Source organism: Caretta caretta, chromosome 24 (assembly GCF_965140235.1).
Source record: "Caretta caretta isolate rCarCar2 chromosome 24, rCarCar1.hap1, whole genome shotgun sequence".
In the NCBI taxonomy this organism is placed as follows: domain Eukaryota; kingdom Metazoa; phylum Chordata; order Testudines; family Cheloniidae; genus Caretta; species Caretta caretta.
The window spans coordinates 5,258,140-5,274,729 of record NC_134229.1 but is presented as its reverse complement, the minus strand read 5'-3'; the positions used below and the strand labels follow the sequence as shown (position 1 = coordinate 5,274,729).

Sequence of the window (16,590 nt, the reverse complement as noted above, 5' to 3'; positions counted from 1 at the left end):
AGATGTTAGCCCGGGCACTTGCCCATGGCTTCGTATTTGGTGGTGGACGTGTATCAAGTCAGCTCTCTTTTGGGGGGGTGCAGGATGGTGAGTGATCCTGAGCTTTCCTGATTCCTTTTTTTCTATTAAACCATTCCAGGCGAGTCCATCTCCGTTAGTCTGATGAGAGCATCCTACGTCCTTTTGTCAGAGTGTAGCTGGGGCAGTGGCTGCTGGGAGAGAGGGAAAAGGAGGTTGTGGGTGTGATGGCGACAGAAATGCTGCCTCTTTTGCCACAGCATGTGTAATATGGAGGCAGTGTGGACTGGGATTTAGGAGGCCTAGGTTCTAATCCTGGCTCTGCCAAAGGCCTGCTGGGGGACTTTGGGCAAACCACTTCAGCCCCTCTGCCTCGGTTTCCCCACGTGTAAATTAGCTTGGAGATCTATGGATAATAGTTCTATATTAAAGGCAAGGTGGTGATATTATGCACAGGAAGATGAGGATAGGAGGGTTCTGATAATACTTTTGATCAGCCCCCTTAGCAGCTATGCGTTAGCTTGGAAGGCTGTCTGCACAGTCCTTGGAGGGATTTTCTGCTCTGCCAACGATCTAGTCTAGGAATGGGGCAGACTTCCTGGGGCAAGTCAGGACTTTTACCTGCAGGGAGCTCTGATCACTCAGCGTGGGGTTTACATCCTCTCTGTTTGAACCAGCAGTTGCAAAGGAGCATATGCCTGCAGGATTTGAGGAAGGAGAGTGGGGTGGCAAGATAAATTTGGTGAGAGATAAGGGGGTTTGGAGGGAACTTAAATTCATCTAGTTTCAGGTGGGTGATTAGAAGCAGGGAAGTGTGTGCTGCAGAATCTCTCTCTTGCTCCAAACATGGACCGCTCTTAAAAACAAATTAGTCCCTATTTTTGTAGAGCCAAAGATTGCCTTAAGCCTCTGCAGCCAGCCTGAAACAGAGGTGTGAGCTGCCCCCGTGCATCGCCATTGGTGGTGTTGATTCTGAAGCCTAATGATTACTTGTCAGCGCTCTTAAGTGTTTCACTGCTGATCTCTTTAAACAGATGGTTCTGCTACTTGCTTATCCAGTTAAAGCCAAAAGCCCTAATTGTCCCTGGTCCAGCTGCCAACATCAGTCTTGGTCTCTCCCTAGTTTACCATGCTAAGCTGTACTTATGTACATCGTGTCTACACAAGGGTTTTGCCCTGGTACAGCTGCAGTAGTCTAGAATCTGAGTGGTTAAGGTCTTGGTGTCCTGAAATCCCTAGGCCGTCTGTAAGCATAGATCCAAATTCTGGCAGGGTCAAGCCTAGCTTTGTATCATTTTTAGACAGATAAATTGAGTTCTTTGTGGGGCATTCTGTGGAGGGGCCAGCGAGTTAGGAATGAAGTGGGGGCAATATATTTACTCTGTGGGGTTTTTTTTGTTTGACCACCAGATGTCTCTGAATGCTACAGGGCAGGGTGGGTGGTCTCTGGTAAGCAGAGACATAGCTGGGGCTCGAGCTGTGTAGAAACCACATGTGTCTATAGCACAGCTGATTGGGAAACAGGTCTATCCCCCCCCACCGCCCCTCGGATGGAATAATTTAGACAAAAATGACTATTATTTTTGGTTGAAATGTTTTGGTTGAAAACTGTTTTGGTTGAACGTTCTTTAGGAAAACCTCAAACATTTAATTGAAAATGTTTCCTGCACACACTTCTGTTTGGACAGAATTGTTGTTTTCCACTGGCAAAAAAACATTGCTACAGGACAACTTTTTGACCGGCTGTAGGCTGGAGCTCGTAGAATTTTTCTCTAACAGAGCCCTCCTATGTCCCAAGCCAGCGATCTGTCCCACTTTCCCAGGGGTTCAATCTCTACCGCCCAGGTAGTCCTTGATAGCTCTTTGCTGGTTTAAGCAGAAAACACAAATCTCTCATCTCTCCCTGGCTGCAAAATCTGCCATCACATCAGCAGGAAGTCATCACTCACTCGTTGCTGGCCCAGCATCCAAGCTGCTAAAATACAGATAATAGGACGGCTCGCTATCTCCCTTTGCAGCCCCTGTTTGCGTCCTGTGTTCGTTTACCAGCTTTCCACTTTCTGGTGGCTACTTTGGCAAGGCTCCCATCCCCTGCGCTCCGCTTCCTGCTGCTCAGCAGGTGCCTTTGTTTGTCCAGTACAACAGCATTGCCACTGCACCGTGTGTTTGTGTTACTTGGCTTGAAGCTTGTGTTGGCCCTTCAGCAACGCAAAGGTTGGCCTTTGGCAGCCGTGGTCGGTCGAGACTGGCCAACAGGTTTCCTCCATGCTGGACTGCGCTTGCAGCAGTCTAAGCCGGGGTGCACAGTAACGCAGGCGTGTCCGGGTGCTGGGGTGGGGGAGGAGACCTGGAGACTGTGTGGGCTGTACTCTCTGTTCGCGTGTTTGGGCAGGAACAGAGTGCAGGGGAAGGATGGTTATGTCACGCCACCTTTGCACGCTCAGATTCATGGCCTCTGCAGGGCCCTCCTTGAAACTTAACATGTTCTGGTCCTCTATGGTCTCTGGGAAGCAGAACTAGCTGCAGTGCAATGCACCCTGGAACAGGGAGGGTGCAGAGCACCTCTACCACCCCTGAAGGCACCCCTGTGCAGGGGGATTCTGGGCCAATTTTCCCCTACTTTTAGGCCCTATTGATGCATGAGTGTAGCTGAGAACCAGTCCCTCTACCCACAGGGCAGGGATGGCCCAGGCAGTGGTAATGAAAGTTTCCCGCCATGCCAGCGTATCTTACCCGTGACCGCTCTGAGATGAGAAGGGATTTCAGTTCCGTGGTCCATTCCGTCCTGGTCCTCTGCTGAGCCTGCCCGACAAAGGAGCTCCTTGAGGGCGTGGATGTTTTTGCACTAGGGACCAGACTGAGCCTAAGAGAGACTACCAGCCCAGGATCCCACAGCTGGGAAGAGGATGCAGAGAGGCACGGATCCTAGTCTGATCCCTTCCCAGTCCCTGGGATCGTGTATAATGCATGGCTTATCAATGGAGCAAGAGCTATTGCTAAGCACGTGTGTTCTATATTTGGGTCTTGCTGACAGTCTGAGAACAGGCAAGGTCTCTAAGACACAGCAGCTGCACCTGTTCTCTCTAGAGAAGCCAGTGTGGCCCTCACCTTTAATTAGCTGATGCTTTCAAGGCGGCTGCTTTGAAGAAGGGAGCTTTTTAGTAAGACCTAAGCCACTCAAGGGAGTTAGGATCAGCCTTAACACTCAATAATGTGCTATTCTAGGGGCCTTTCTTTAAAGGAACAATTATGTTCTTCGTATTTTTCCTTCCCATAGGAGCAGATCCTAAAATGCTGCCTGCTGCCCTGAGTTCTGTTATTAGTGCCCATCAGACTTTACTCAGGTAAATAGATTTAATTCCCTTAAACCTGATTATACTTAATACAAAGAGAATTTCCCTAAAGTTGTTTGTGTGTTGGGAACACGAGGGTTGCTAAACCTGATCAGATCTATCATGCTACTAATCCAGTTGCCTGAAGCCGGATTCTCAGCTGATGTAAATAAGCGTATTTCCAGCTGTTTCAAAGAGAGGTTGAAAACTAGAAGTTGCATCAAAAAATGGTAAGTGTTTTCAGCAAAAGAACCTTCTGAATGAAACACAAATTTCCTGGGAAATCCATCCAGTTTCATACGAAATGTTTGATGGAATTGTCTGATGTAAATGACTTTTATTTCAGTATTTAACTGAAATGTTTAGTTTAGTTTTTTTCAGTTCCCCACATTTCTCCCTTTTTTTGGAGGACAGCCCTCCCTCCTTCTCCCCCGGTCCCCCACCCCTCCCGGTCCCCCAAGCCTAAATTAAAAACTTTCCATTTGAACCTCCAGCTTGTTTCAAATGGTTTCTGGAAAGGGACAGACTTTTCAGTCGTTACAGACCTGGGCCCCTAATGTAAAGGCTCCGTAGGCCATTCTCATCTACCTGAACCATGTGGCTTCCCATGCATGAACTCCACAGTTGGCCAGCTTAGATCTGTGCTGAAAGTCAGAGGAATTGCTGAATCAGACCCATGGTCCACCTAGCCTGTCTCCAGCCATGGTCAGCACCAGAGGCTTCAGAAAACCCTGCAGTGGGAGGATAATCACCAACCCAGGAAAGTCCCTTCCTGACCATATTGGTTAGAAGTTGATTCGTGGCCTGAAGCAGGACAGTTTATAGTCCTTCTAAGTTGCTTTGTTTTTTTTAACCCCTGCTGTTATAACGCGGGCTGCTCTGGTTAGTCCTATAAATATCCAATCGTTGGCTGAATCTCTGTGGCAATCAGATTGTGGCTGTGTGTTTTCCTACTGGTAAAGGAAGAACAGTATAGTTTCACCGTCTCTCCTCCTCATGCTGCTTGGTCCCAGGGAAGGTACCATGGATGGATTCTTGGAGGCCAGTCCTGGGGCTGTGAGGAGACTGGGATTTGTTGTTCGCTTCCCTGACACCGGAAACAACAAAATCACAAGTCTTCCAGACCGACCCAGAAACGAGCGTTGCGAGGATCTGGAATGAGAAGCATCTTCCCCTTGCGAAGATCTCCCCGGGTCACTTGGCTCAGGGACATCACATTAACGAGAAGCTGAAAGAGACACAGAGAATGGGAGCCGTGTTCCACAAAGGCTGCTTTTATTAGTGGTTCTGACCCAGGCAGCTGGTTCTTGGGTCTCCCAGTGCCTGGTGGTAAGGAGACAGCTGGAGACCCTGGGCTTTTAGTCTCATTTTTACAAAGGCCCCTTTTAAACCACTCTAGCAGTAAGATGCATGCAAATTAATTTCTAAATAGACCTAACGGGGTTTTACTGTGAGAATCAGCTCCTAGTGCTCCTATCCCCTCTAGGTGGGAGCTCCTCGCAAAGGGTCTGGGCTACAGGCGTCCTCCCAGTGGTGGTGAAGTTACGAGATTCTTACTTAAGAGTTTGTCCACCTTGATCGTCCTCATGGGCTCTGAGGGAATAAGTGCGTTGAGATCCTCAGAGGAAATGTCCTAGCGAAGGACAAAATTGTTATTAGAGAAGAAATCCAAGCCCTTACTCCAGACAGAGTCTGATGCCCCTCTATCACAGCACCCGGGTTTCAAATATTCCCGTGGTTAGGAGTATTCTGCATGGGCGAGATCTGTTCTGTGGATTGGAACAGCAAATCTAGACTCAGTTTCCTGGGTGCCCTCAAGTTTGAATGTGGGGTTCCGGTTTGGGATCGTTGCTGCAAATGACCCTCCCTGAGGTGTTTGTTCTTTGATCATTGAGAACCCCACATGCACACAGGAAGTGAAGTGTTATCAGCAAATCCTCTTGATCCCTTTATTTGGGACCCAGGGAAGAACATGCTGCCGTTCTCTGCACAGAGACCTTGGCCTTCTCCCGTTGCCAAGGCAACCACCACAATCAAAATGGCCTCGCCTGTCTTGCTCAGGCTTGTTGTGCTGCCTGGCGGCCAGTTTCCTAGGGTGGAGAGATAATGGTTCTTGTTGGTGGGGGGGTGGGTGGACTCTGGGTCCCTAAGTCCCTCTTGGCACTATGGAGGGCCGGGGCTCACCCAGAACGTTTGCGATTGGAGATCTCAGCCTGGGGCAGCCCTGGTTTGAAGAGAGGAGGCGAAATACTCAAGAGCTAGATTAGGTCTCTCCGTCTTTGCGGGCGGAAGTACAAGGACCCCAGATGATGGGCCTTTTACATTTTGCCCCAAAACCCAGCCAAACCCTGGCATTTATGCTAAATCGGTGTGAGCTATTTCACTGGTTGTTCTGAGCTAAGGGACTGAACACCAGGCAGGGACAGGAAAATGGAAGCTGCTTGGCTCCAATTTTTAAAAAATATTTAATGGAACAGATTTCTCCTTTACTTAATAATTGACACACACACACACCCCCCAAAAAAGAGGGAAAAATGCCCCACATAGGATGGAAGTATGGTCTATGAGATACTGTGGAAGTCAGGACTCCTGGGTTCCTTTCCTCACTCTGGGGGAGTATTTAGTGGCTGGAGGGGGGACTGGGAGCCAGGACTATTAGGGTTTGTTCCCAGGTCTCGCAGGGAGTTTAGTCTAGTGGTTAGAGGTAGCAGGGACAATGGTAATCAAACTGCTGGTCCAGTGGGCTGGGCTGTTGGATTCTAGTCCTGACCCTAAGATGATTGACACCAGCTAGGTGTCGAGCCCCTTATTCCTTCCAGGCATTTGGGACATCCTGGTGACAGAAGCTTCTGTATCTTGGTCCTTGATGTAAGTCTTTACTTCCTTTGTTCTTCAGAAAACACCTCGCCCCCTCCTTCTCTTCCTCCCTTATAAACAAGCTGGGGTTGGTTTTTAGGGGCTAGGGCAAGGTGCCGGATTCAAAACCCAGACAGCTGAATCCCTCTCTTTAGCCCCAGAACAGGGAGTAGCAGGGCTAGTTTCCCCAAGCCCCATATGTGTGTCACAAACCTCCCCACACCCAAATCCTGCCCTAGAGGAGTCCCCATTCTGCTGGCGAAAGGGGCATTCAGCCTCTACAGCCCACAAAGTCCTTGGCCTCTCTGCTGGGCTGATGACGAAGGGAGCAGCGGATGTCAACTGTGGTGATGCAGGCACTTGTCCATTGGAAACTGGCTGAGATCCACCAAACTCATTACACACAGGCCACCAAACGATGATCAGATTCGAGTGAGACGCCAGTTTTATGAAGGCCAAGGCTGTGTACCATCTTCTGATGATGAGCCAGGTTGGTTTCTCCTGTACGCCTGCCTGCCAGAACACAGACCAACATCTTCAACTCGTATAGGCCACTTAGTGATGTTTGTATTGTCTCATGGGCTGTCTGTCAGGACTCCTGGGTTCTATTCCCAGCAGCTGGAGTGTTGGCTTATGTTTAAGACACAGGTCAGAGTCAGGACCCCTGGTTTCTTCCCAGCTCCTGAAGAGTGTGGCCTAGTGGTTAGACCAGGGGATTAGGCTGCAGGACTGATGGGTTCTGCACTAAACTCTGGGAGGCAATGTTGCCTACTAGTGAGAATAGGACAGAGAGCCTGGGTTCTAGTCCCAGTTCTGCCAGTGTCTTGGTATATACCCTTAGATGAGACACTTCCTCCTAGGGTGACCAGAAGTCCCGATTTTATAGGGACAGTCCCAATTTTTGGGGCTTTTTCTTATATAAGGTCCTATTAACCCCCACCCCGGTCCTGATTTTTCACACTTGCTGTCTGGTCACCCTACTTCCTCCCGCCTGTTGCTGCCTCAGTTTCCCCACCTGTAAAGCAAGGGTCATAATACTCACCCACCTTTATGAAGGGCTTTGATTTCCCATGGAAAGGCACTAGTTAAATTCCAGGGATGATGGTTGTTATAGGGACAGCTGGCAGAAGGAACTTGGCCAGTCCTGGCTCCATCTCAAAGGTTATTTTATTTTTATCTTAGCAGACAGAGCAGAGCCAGATAGCGAAGAAATATGAAAGAGTCAAGGATGTTGCCCCGACGGATGCAGGGCTGAAAGCTCAGCTCGTTTCCAGCCCTGGAGACAACGAGAGGGGAATGCCTTTAATTATTAAGTGTTGGGTGGAAGAGGAGGAGGCAGCTGGGGGAGATAGGACTGGACAGATCAAAGGACATAGCAACAAGTCAAACCCCATGTGAGCACCGGCCATCTGGAAAGGCGCCTCACAGGCCAATTCAGAGTGTCCCAGTTAGCAACTTTTAGGGTCTCCTAGATCTGACAGAAAAAATGAAAGCAGCTGTGTTAACCTGAGTGCTGCATTAGGGCTTGGGTGGATTGTTCAAATGACAATCAGTGCTGCAAGGTGCTGGATTCCCAGATTAAGCAGAGGGGAGCATCCGTTGTGAAGCGCAGTGTGTGAAGAGGGCTGGGGAGGGGAAGCAATGCCAGACCCGGGGGGGCGGGAGGTCTGGTTCTCCGCTGTGCTGCCCCCTGTTCTGTCATTTATGCCAATGCAAACTGAGAGTAAATCCAATCTATTCTGGTTCGGGGCGGGGGAATTCTGGCCCCGCTGAAGTCAATGACAAAATACCCAGTGCTCACAAGGTCAGATCCATACGGATAATTTAGTTTTTAAACTTCCTTGGCAAAGGGGATGGTGATCAAGAGACTGCAAAATAATTGGTTTTCTATCAGGTAGATTTCGGGGGATTGGTGGATGCGTGGGGGGATGGGGCAAGGACCGTCTCTTTGTTCTGGGTTTGTACAATGCCTGTCACTGTGGGGTCCGGGTCCACCACTGGAGCTGCTGGACACTATGGTGATACAAATAATATACCATAATGAATGACCTAATTAACACTGGCAATTTCTGAAATGAGGCCAAATCATCAGCTGGTATAAACCAGTGTAGCTCCCTTGAAGTCAATAGAGCTATGCTGATTTACACCAAATCCGCCACAACTCTCTATACGGTCCCAACACCAGCTTGAGAGGTAACAACTGCGCCACTTGTCCAGGCTGAGGTTCAAGTGACAATGGTTTTGATGGCTAGGAAACCTCTTCCTCGTCCACATTACAAAACCGCTCCATGGTGCCTAGGGCTCATGTAGTTTCCAGGACTCCCAGGTCAGGGTTGGTCTGTGTTGGCAGAATTGTGGCGGGAGCCCAGGCCTGGAATAGCAGAGGGGCTGGGGGTTGAAACTGAGCAAAACTGATAGAACTGGGTGGGTGGATGGAGAGGGAGTTCAGGTCTCAAATATTACGTCCTACTCCGGCTCTGGGTCCCGGTTTCAATGACACGGCGTAAAAGCCAGAGTAACTCCAGTGTGGTCCACGGTGTCAAGCTGGAATTGATACTGGAGTCTCTGGGTACGTTTACACTGGAATAAAAGACCCGCAGCTGGCCTGGAGCAGCTGACTCAGGGTTGAGCTGCCAGGCTAAAAATTGTTCTGTAGACATTCAAGCTCGTGCTGGAGCAAGGGCTCTGGGACCCTCCTGCCTCATGAGCTCTGGCTCCTGCCCAACCCCGAAAGTCTACACAGTAATTTTACAGCCCTGTGAGCTCAGGTCAGCTGACCCAGGCCAGGTGCGGGTGTTTAATTGCTGCATACACGGACCCTCTGAGATCAGAACCTGGCCCTGGACCGTGTACAGCTATGAAAGCACCGTTAGAGAGGAGAGGGGTCTCTGACATTTGCTAACCCAATTCACTGCCACCCTGCACCTTGGGCAGTCACGTACACTGGTGCAAAGTGAGTGTGAAATCCAACTGAATCAGAAAGGACAGCGTTTGCCCTTGGCGCTGGGGGTAAATGATTGCATAGGGTGCCAGATAGGGGAGAATCAGGTCCTTCATCTTCCAGACAGCTGGGAAGACACCTTTGGTTCTATGCACACTCACACAGAGAGACACTACACACAATCTCTCTCCCTCCTTATTACCTCTCCCCACTCCTCCTCTGCACGCATCTGCAGACACTCTCACAAACCCAAACCATGGGCCTGATTCTCATTTACACCAACACTGCCTTTGCACCGCCCTGGCAACACAAAGAGCCTTTAGAGTGGGCACACATTACAGTGACACATGCTTTCAGGCCCTTGGATACTGCCAGGGCCATGCAAAAGGGCTTTGGTGTAAATGTGAATTAGCCCAATCCCACAAATATGCACGCACACAATCTCATTCACCATCTCCCACAGACTGACACTGTCTCACACACACACGCTGTCTCGCACTCCCTCATGTACACACATGGGGTCTGATTAGCTTCTCACTCCGGTGGAAATCAAGAACTTCGCTGGAAGCCAGTGGAGTTACAGTGGGGGTTACCTGAGATCAGAATCTCACCCAGGTCTCACAAACACACACACTGCCTTACACAACACATGTTCTGTCTCTTACACACACACTGCCTCACACAGTACATGTTCTGTCTTACACACACACAAATACACAGACTGCCTCACTCAACGTGTTGTCTCTTACACACACAGCCTCACAATACATGTTCTCTCTCTCTCTCTGAGACTGCCTCACACACACAACACATGTTCTGTCTCTTACACACACACACACCTGTAATTTGCTAGAAGGTTTGTTCCACTGTCAGGATGACTCAAAGTGGAGCTGATCAGACAGAGAGTTCAGAGCCACTTACCCACCAGGCTGGTCTGTGTCCATCTCATTTTGTTCCTTGTTGCCCCCAAAAGCTGCAGCACCTTCAACACCCAGCCCCTCTCAGCTCACGAAGAAGGGGACTCTGGGCGCCTAGAAACAAGATTGACCCCTCCCTTCCCAAAATCCTGCACAGCCCCCCTCCAGCCGACACCCGGGGAGAGGGAGCTGTGAGCCTCAGCTGCCTTGTGTGCGTGGGCGAACCCCAGGCAGCTCGGGGGGAATCTTATATCAGGACTGCTCTCCGAATAGGCTGGCCTTGGTGACAGCTTGAGTGGCAGCCTTGGGAAGGGGATGGAGCTGTCTTCATCAGCGAGCGGGAGGGAGGCAGGGGTGGGGGCTTGTCATCCACGTGAGTGATGTCGTCTTGAGCACTGATGCAGCCCCTTCCTCCCCCTCCCCAAAAAGAGACACCCTCCCCACCCCACCTCCCTGGTAGCTGGGGCACTTCTGGGGTAGAGGTGTGTGTGTGTGTGGGGGGGGGGATGTTGGATTAGAGGGGCCTGATCCTGCGAGCCAGCATGGAAAGCGGGGCGTTCGCTTTGCCAGGGAAGGAGCAAACATCCCTCCTCCAGGGAACTCTTCGCGCATCAGATCAGATCCTCAGCCAGCGCCAACTGGTGTAATGGTGTGGGGCATCGCCAGGGCTGGGCCCCTTTATGCCAGCTGAGGAGCTGGCCTGCTGCCTCCCATAGCTCGGCTTGTTCTCCTTGCTCCTCCTTGCTCCTCTGCACAGTGGTGTTCTGGATCGGCCCAGGCTCCAGAGGGTTTCACGGCCAGCGCCCCTGGGTCGGGACTCAGGAGACCTGCGGGCCAGCTCATGTTGCTGTCCCAGTGCTTCCGAGGGGCGAGGCGCCTGTATGTGCAAAGGATTCTGGGTGGGGGGAATGCTTGCGCCTATGGCTTAAAGACCCTGAGGCAGTGGATTAAATCTCTCTCTGCAACCCCCCCCTTGCAGCAGATGCCGTCGCGATCAAGGGATTCTGAGGGTCAGGGCTGCAGTTCGGGGATAGACTATCTGAACGCTGCCTCTGTCGGCAAGCAAAACAATCCCCTCCCTCGGCCTAGCTGGATTCTCAGGCATTCTAAGGCCCCTTTGCACTCGCTTGGGCTGCATAAAGGGGTCTGAAAGTGCCTACTTCTGGACCCCTTTACGCTGGAAACCTAGTTGACTGCACTGGCCTAGTTAAAGCAGTACAACCCCTTCCCCCCAGTGTGGACCCAGTTATAACAATATAAAGGTGCTTATACCTGTTTGGGAAGGAGAATAAACTGTAATGGTATAAGGCATCTGATATAATGGGGTTCACACTGGATGTTATACTGGGATAACTGTATCGGTAGAAAAATTACACCCCTAACTGACATAGCTATAGTGAGATCAAATCTGTGTGCCGACTGGGGCTGAGTGTCAATGAGAATCGGACCCTCTGAGTTTTGCTGGCTCCAGTGTAGGAGAAGGAGAAGATTTGCTTTGGATCACTAGCAAGGAAGAATTGTATCATGGTGAACTGGAGTCTTGGGTTCTAGTCCCAGTTCTGGGAAGGGAGTGTGACATAGTGGTGAAGGTGTGTGAGAGCCAGGAGTCCAGGCTTCTATGTTCAGGTCTGGGGGAGAAGCATGATCTAGTGGGTGCAGCAGAAGCCTAGGAGGTCAGGATTCCTCGAGTCGTTTCTCAAGTCTGTGAGAGAAATGGGGGTCTAGTGGTTGCAATGGGGTCGGAGTGTCAGGATGCCTGGGTTCTAAAGCCTGCAAGGGGAGGATGCTCTGGTGGTTAGGGTGTAGGACTTAGCACCAGGGCTCCTGGGCTCTGGGCTCACCCCTGGAAAGAGTATGATCTGGTGATTACAGTGGTGGGGGCAACTGGAACTCCTGGGTTCCATTCCTGGTGCTGCTACTCCGGGAGAATACCAATGACCTGCTCTGTGAGTGTGAGTGCTCAGAGCTCCTGGCGGGGAAGGGCAGATGTTCAGAGTCGCGCCATTTCTCAGGCTGAAAAAAAAAAACCCCTCCTGAACCAACATAAAAGCAGCCTGACAAGTGAGATAAACCCAGCCTTGTGGTCTAAAAATATTGCCCCTTTATCAAGTCCTGCAGTCAGGAATCCCAGATAGCTGATGGCAGAGAGACCCTTGCACGGCAAAGGGCCTTGACAGATAATGTGCCTGATAGAAGCGAAGTCCCACCTCCCTGCTCAGGCTCCGCCTGCATTAGAAGAAACATGCATGGAGTGTAACAGCGTCCGTGCCGTTACTCGGGTCTGGGGGGGATCCCATGGGCACTGATTCTCATTTACCCCAAGACCCTTTTGCATTACTCTGGCCCTGGGAGTCACACCCACGTTCAGGCCCCCTTTACACTGCCAGCGCAAAGGCACCTCAGCGCTAATGAGGCTCTGGGCCCAGAACTACTTAGGTGCCTAACTCCTATTGAAAGTCAGACACCTAAATGCCATGGAGGCTCTGGCCTGTCATGTCGATGCACCCCACTGGGGAGTGTGCGTTACAGTCCCAATTTGTGCCGGATTAATCTGTTACAGCCCCATCTTGGGACCATCAGCGGCCTTTCGCTCTGCAGGTCCCTGGTTCAATCCCTGGTGTGTTGGCCAAGACGGCAGCTGAAATGTGGGGTATGACACGCTGCACCAGTGCAAATCAGGGCTCGCACTGACTGGCATCACACCAGCACAGCACATCAACCCCAGGGGTTTGCATCTGGGTCACTCATCAACCTCAGTGATGTTCCCTAATATAGACCAGGCCTTAGGAGCACCCCTGGGCTTGAACTGAAAACATGCTGCTAGAGTAGCAATTTTGCCCCTGCTTTTCATTTACCCGAAGGCCTTTTGCCCCACTCTGGCAGCATAAAGAGGCCTGAAAGTGGGTGAAAATTGCTGTTCTTACTGGCTTGTTATTGTAGGGTTGTTAGCGAGCCCTGGGGTGCATGCATGAGTTTTGTTCAGTGTACGGTTGCTTGTCGGCGTCAGACAATGACGTGAGTTTGTTATGGTAGGGCTGCTCAGGGTGGCTGAATAGCGCAGGCTAATTGGTTGTTGTGGAATCGCTCATGAAGACTGAGGTGCGTGCGCTGGTTTGTTTATGGTAGGGCTGCTGATAATGAGCGGAGGGACTGCGACCATTATTTTTCATTATGAAAACCAACTTCAAAGCATTTGCTTTAAACAGCCTTTCTCCACACACACATGCACACACACAAGATTTACAAGAACTTTGTAAACAGGTGGGAAAAGCAAGCAGGTCCGATTTTAGCCTGTTCTAAGGAAAATGTCCCTTTAAACATCTCAGCTTCTATTTAACTATATTATTTTGCCGTTCCCCAGGGATAAGTTGCTAACCCTGTCGTGCATCCGAATCCTGAGTCACTTGCATGATGGAAAGAAAAGAAGCAATTGGATGGCAGTCACTATATCTCAGCCCAGAGATTCTTCTGTGCTCCAGAGAGTTGTCTCTTAGCAATAGGGCCTGAGTGCATTGGTTCTGCTTCATTCAATCCCCAGTGGCAAATGAGTGAGCTTGTATTTCTTAAAAGGTGAAAGGGTGGGTGGGGGGGGAGAGGGCTTTGGAGAAGAAATTTGTTTAGAAGTAATTATGCAGCTGGTTTTACCAAAGGATTAGCAGGGTTTGCTATTGTTAATGGAAGGTTCCCCACCCCCATTCCAAAGTGTTTCCCATTTCACAGGTGGGGAAACTGAGGCACAGAGCAGCGGTGTGATTTGTCCAAGGTCATGCAGCAAGCCAGTGTCAGAGGTGGAAATAGACTGCATGAGTCTTGACTGCCAGTCCCCTGCTCTAGCCACTAGGCTATATTCCCCTCCCTGAACTAGGAATAGAACCCAAGAATCCTGGCTGTGGCAGGAGGGAGTGTCATCTACTGGATGGAGGCTGGGGGTCAGGATGCCTGGGTTCTCTTCCTAGCTCTGCCTGTGACTTGCTGGGGGATGGCTGTGAAGTTCAATTAGCTGCTGAGCCTGAACCCCCAGTTTTGGAAGGGATGGGAATCCAACCCATCTGTGAACTTGACGGGTGACCCTGACCCCTTTGGGGTGCTTGAGGTCCCCTCGCCAGCACAGAGCTCTGAGCTTTGCCCACAAAATCCCCTCTCTCCAAGCCTCCACAAACCCTGCTTTGGGCTGATAGCTACTGTCTCTCCAAAGGGGTTTAATTAGCGTCCAGGATATTAGCAGCTCATTAGTGGTTTTCACTAGTGTTCATGGCAGCTGTCACCATGACACCCAAACAAGTGTGGAAGAGTCAGTGGACAGCTTAAATAAATGAAGTATAAAAAAACAACCTGCTCCCCCTTTTGCTCTGCCCATGGCTCGTTAGCCTGAGAGCTCATTTCCTGCTCGTTATGAGGAAGAAATGGCTTCATGGAGCGCCTTGAGGGCCCAGTGAAATAGAGGTGAGACCATCTCATTAACATAGCTTGGCGGTAAGGGATAGGGAGGTGTGTGTGTGTGTGTGTGTGTGTATTCCCTTCTCTTGGCAACCACCGTTGCGTCCCTCTGTGTCAGACTCTGACTCTGCTAGTCAGGTGGCTCCTGCTCGTGGGTGGCAGACTGCCAGATTGGGTTGGGTTCCTGGCCATGTTGCCATGGGACACTGGGAGGATGGGGGAATATGTACAACCTTGTGGGTACTTCACGGGCTTCTGGAGCATCCAGCATTGGCTGGGGTTAGGTTCAGGACAAGAGATGAAATGGACCAGTCTAGATGGTCTGTTCTCGGCTAGACCGGATGGACTAATCTAGACTACACATTCTAGGTAGTATTTTCTGGACTAGTTCACCTGGATGAGACGAATTGTTCTAGATGCCCATTCTAGACTGCCCCAGACTTGAAGGGTGATTCTAAGTGGCCTTGTTCTAGGCTGCTCCAAACTAGAAGGAGAACAGTACGAGGCTAGGTGGACTGTTCTAGATGGCTTTTTCTGACTGGATTAGCAGTGTTGTTCTGAATGACCTATCCTAGATTGTTCTGGACTAGAGAGAAAGCTCTAGATGGTCTGTGCTGGCATAGTTTCTGTATTTCTTGTTACCCTGCCGGTAGCCCAGCCATGATGCTGAATTGCCTTTAGAGGATTCTCTGACACACAACACAGCCAGTGAGCAATCTGGAGTCATCTTTCAGTTTTGCCTTTTATTGCAGGGCAGATGGGTCAAAGTGCTGGAGCTGCCGGCAGGACCATTGGGTTCTATTCCTGGTGCCGATGCGGATTCACAGGGTGAACTTGAGCAAATGGCTTCACCTTGCTGTGTCTCAGTGTCCCAAGCTGTAAAATGGGGCTAAGGATACCAACCTCCTCGGTAAAGCACTTGGAGATCTACGTATGAAAAGAGCTACGCATTACAATTACAAAAGTAAAGGGAAGACACTAGAAAAGTGCAGGGTGTGATAATTAAACATGCAAAGGATGCTTGTTAGGGCCTCAGAAGATCCAAGGGGATTTAGCAGACCCTACCAATGCCATTAATGAAGAATATCACACTAGTATTAGTTTAATTCCATTTTTAGTACAGTCTTTTTGCAATAGGGAGCCAAAATAGCTGAATTGTTGCATTGTTATGAGTTATCGTTTCTATTATGGTCGTGCTTCGGAGCCCCAGTCATGCAGCAGGACCCCATGATGCCAGATATAAACACAGAACAAGTCCCTGTCTGAAAGAGCTTCCAGTTTAAGTATGAGACAAGAGACAACAGCTGGATAAAGGCAGCTCAATGAGGGAGCACAAGGAAACGGCGAGGCAGTACTGGTCAGCAAGAGATGCTGGGGGTCTCAGCCCAGCAGCAGCCAAGTATTTTGTAAGCAATGCTCTTAGTGTGGCATTGTCGTTTTCACAGCTCATAATGAGGGGGATGGAGGGCAGGGGTAGGTAATTCTCCCAGGGCTGGTGGGGTCTTATTGGTCTCCTGTTATATCACCTTATTCCGAGTCCTCTAAAGGGGACCTATTTCTCATTGAAATGTTGGATGGGGCAGGGATGGCTGGACTGGAGCAGGGGAGGGCTAGCATCCCTGCAATGGAAATACTGTGTGGGGGGGAGGCATCTGTGTCCACCCCCACAATAGTCTCCCATGTTCCTTTAAGTGGCTCAGATGTGGGGACTCTCCCCCGCACCCCCCGAAGTACTCCTTGCAGGTGGGCTGCATGCCATCCTGGCCCCTCGGTGGCTGGGTGGACCAGGCTGGGGTGAAGGCCAAATCATTGTTCACTCTCCTGTAATGTGATGCCCCTAAGTGCTCCAGGGCCCACGATGAGTTAGCACCTTTCATAAAGCGCTCTGCTGAGATTAGTGCTCTGTGGATGGAGTGCGACCTAATTCTTTAATCCAGCTCAAAATTAGAATGAGATGCTCTAGACCATGAAAGTCTCAGAGAGAGGCAGAAATTCTCATGGTGTCAATGGGCCAGATCCCACGCTGGTGTAAATGGGCATCAAATGGGCCAGAGTCCCAAAAGGTGTAAATCAGCATCACTCCATTGAA

The 16,590-nt window shown here is 50.3% G+C and overlaps 1 long non-coding RNA gene across 1 annotated transcript; it reads right to left on the bottom strand.

Annotated features, from left to right (window-relative positions):
• Positions 1-4,608: 4,608 nt before the first annotated feature.
• LOC125625575 (uncharacterized) lies at positions 4,609-10,451 on the bottom strand. The gene is made up of 3 exons (XR_007353590.2): positions 10,069-10,451; positions 7,253-7,482; positions 4,609-6,719 (listed from the first exon to the last, which is right to left on the bottom strand). It is a non-coding gene; the product is annotated as an uncharacterized LOC125625575 (long non-coding RNA).
• Positions 10,452-16,590: the final 6,139 nt, after the last annotated feature.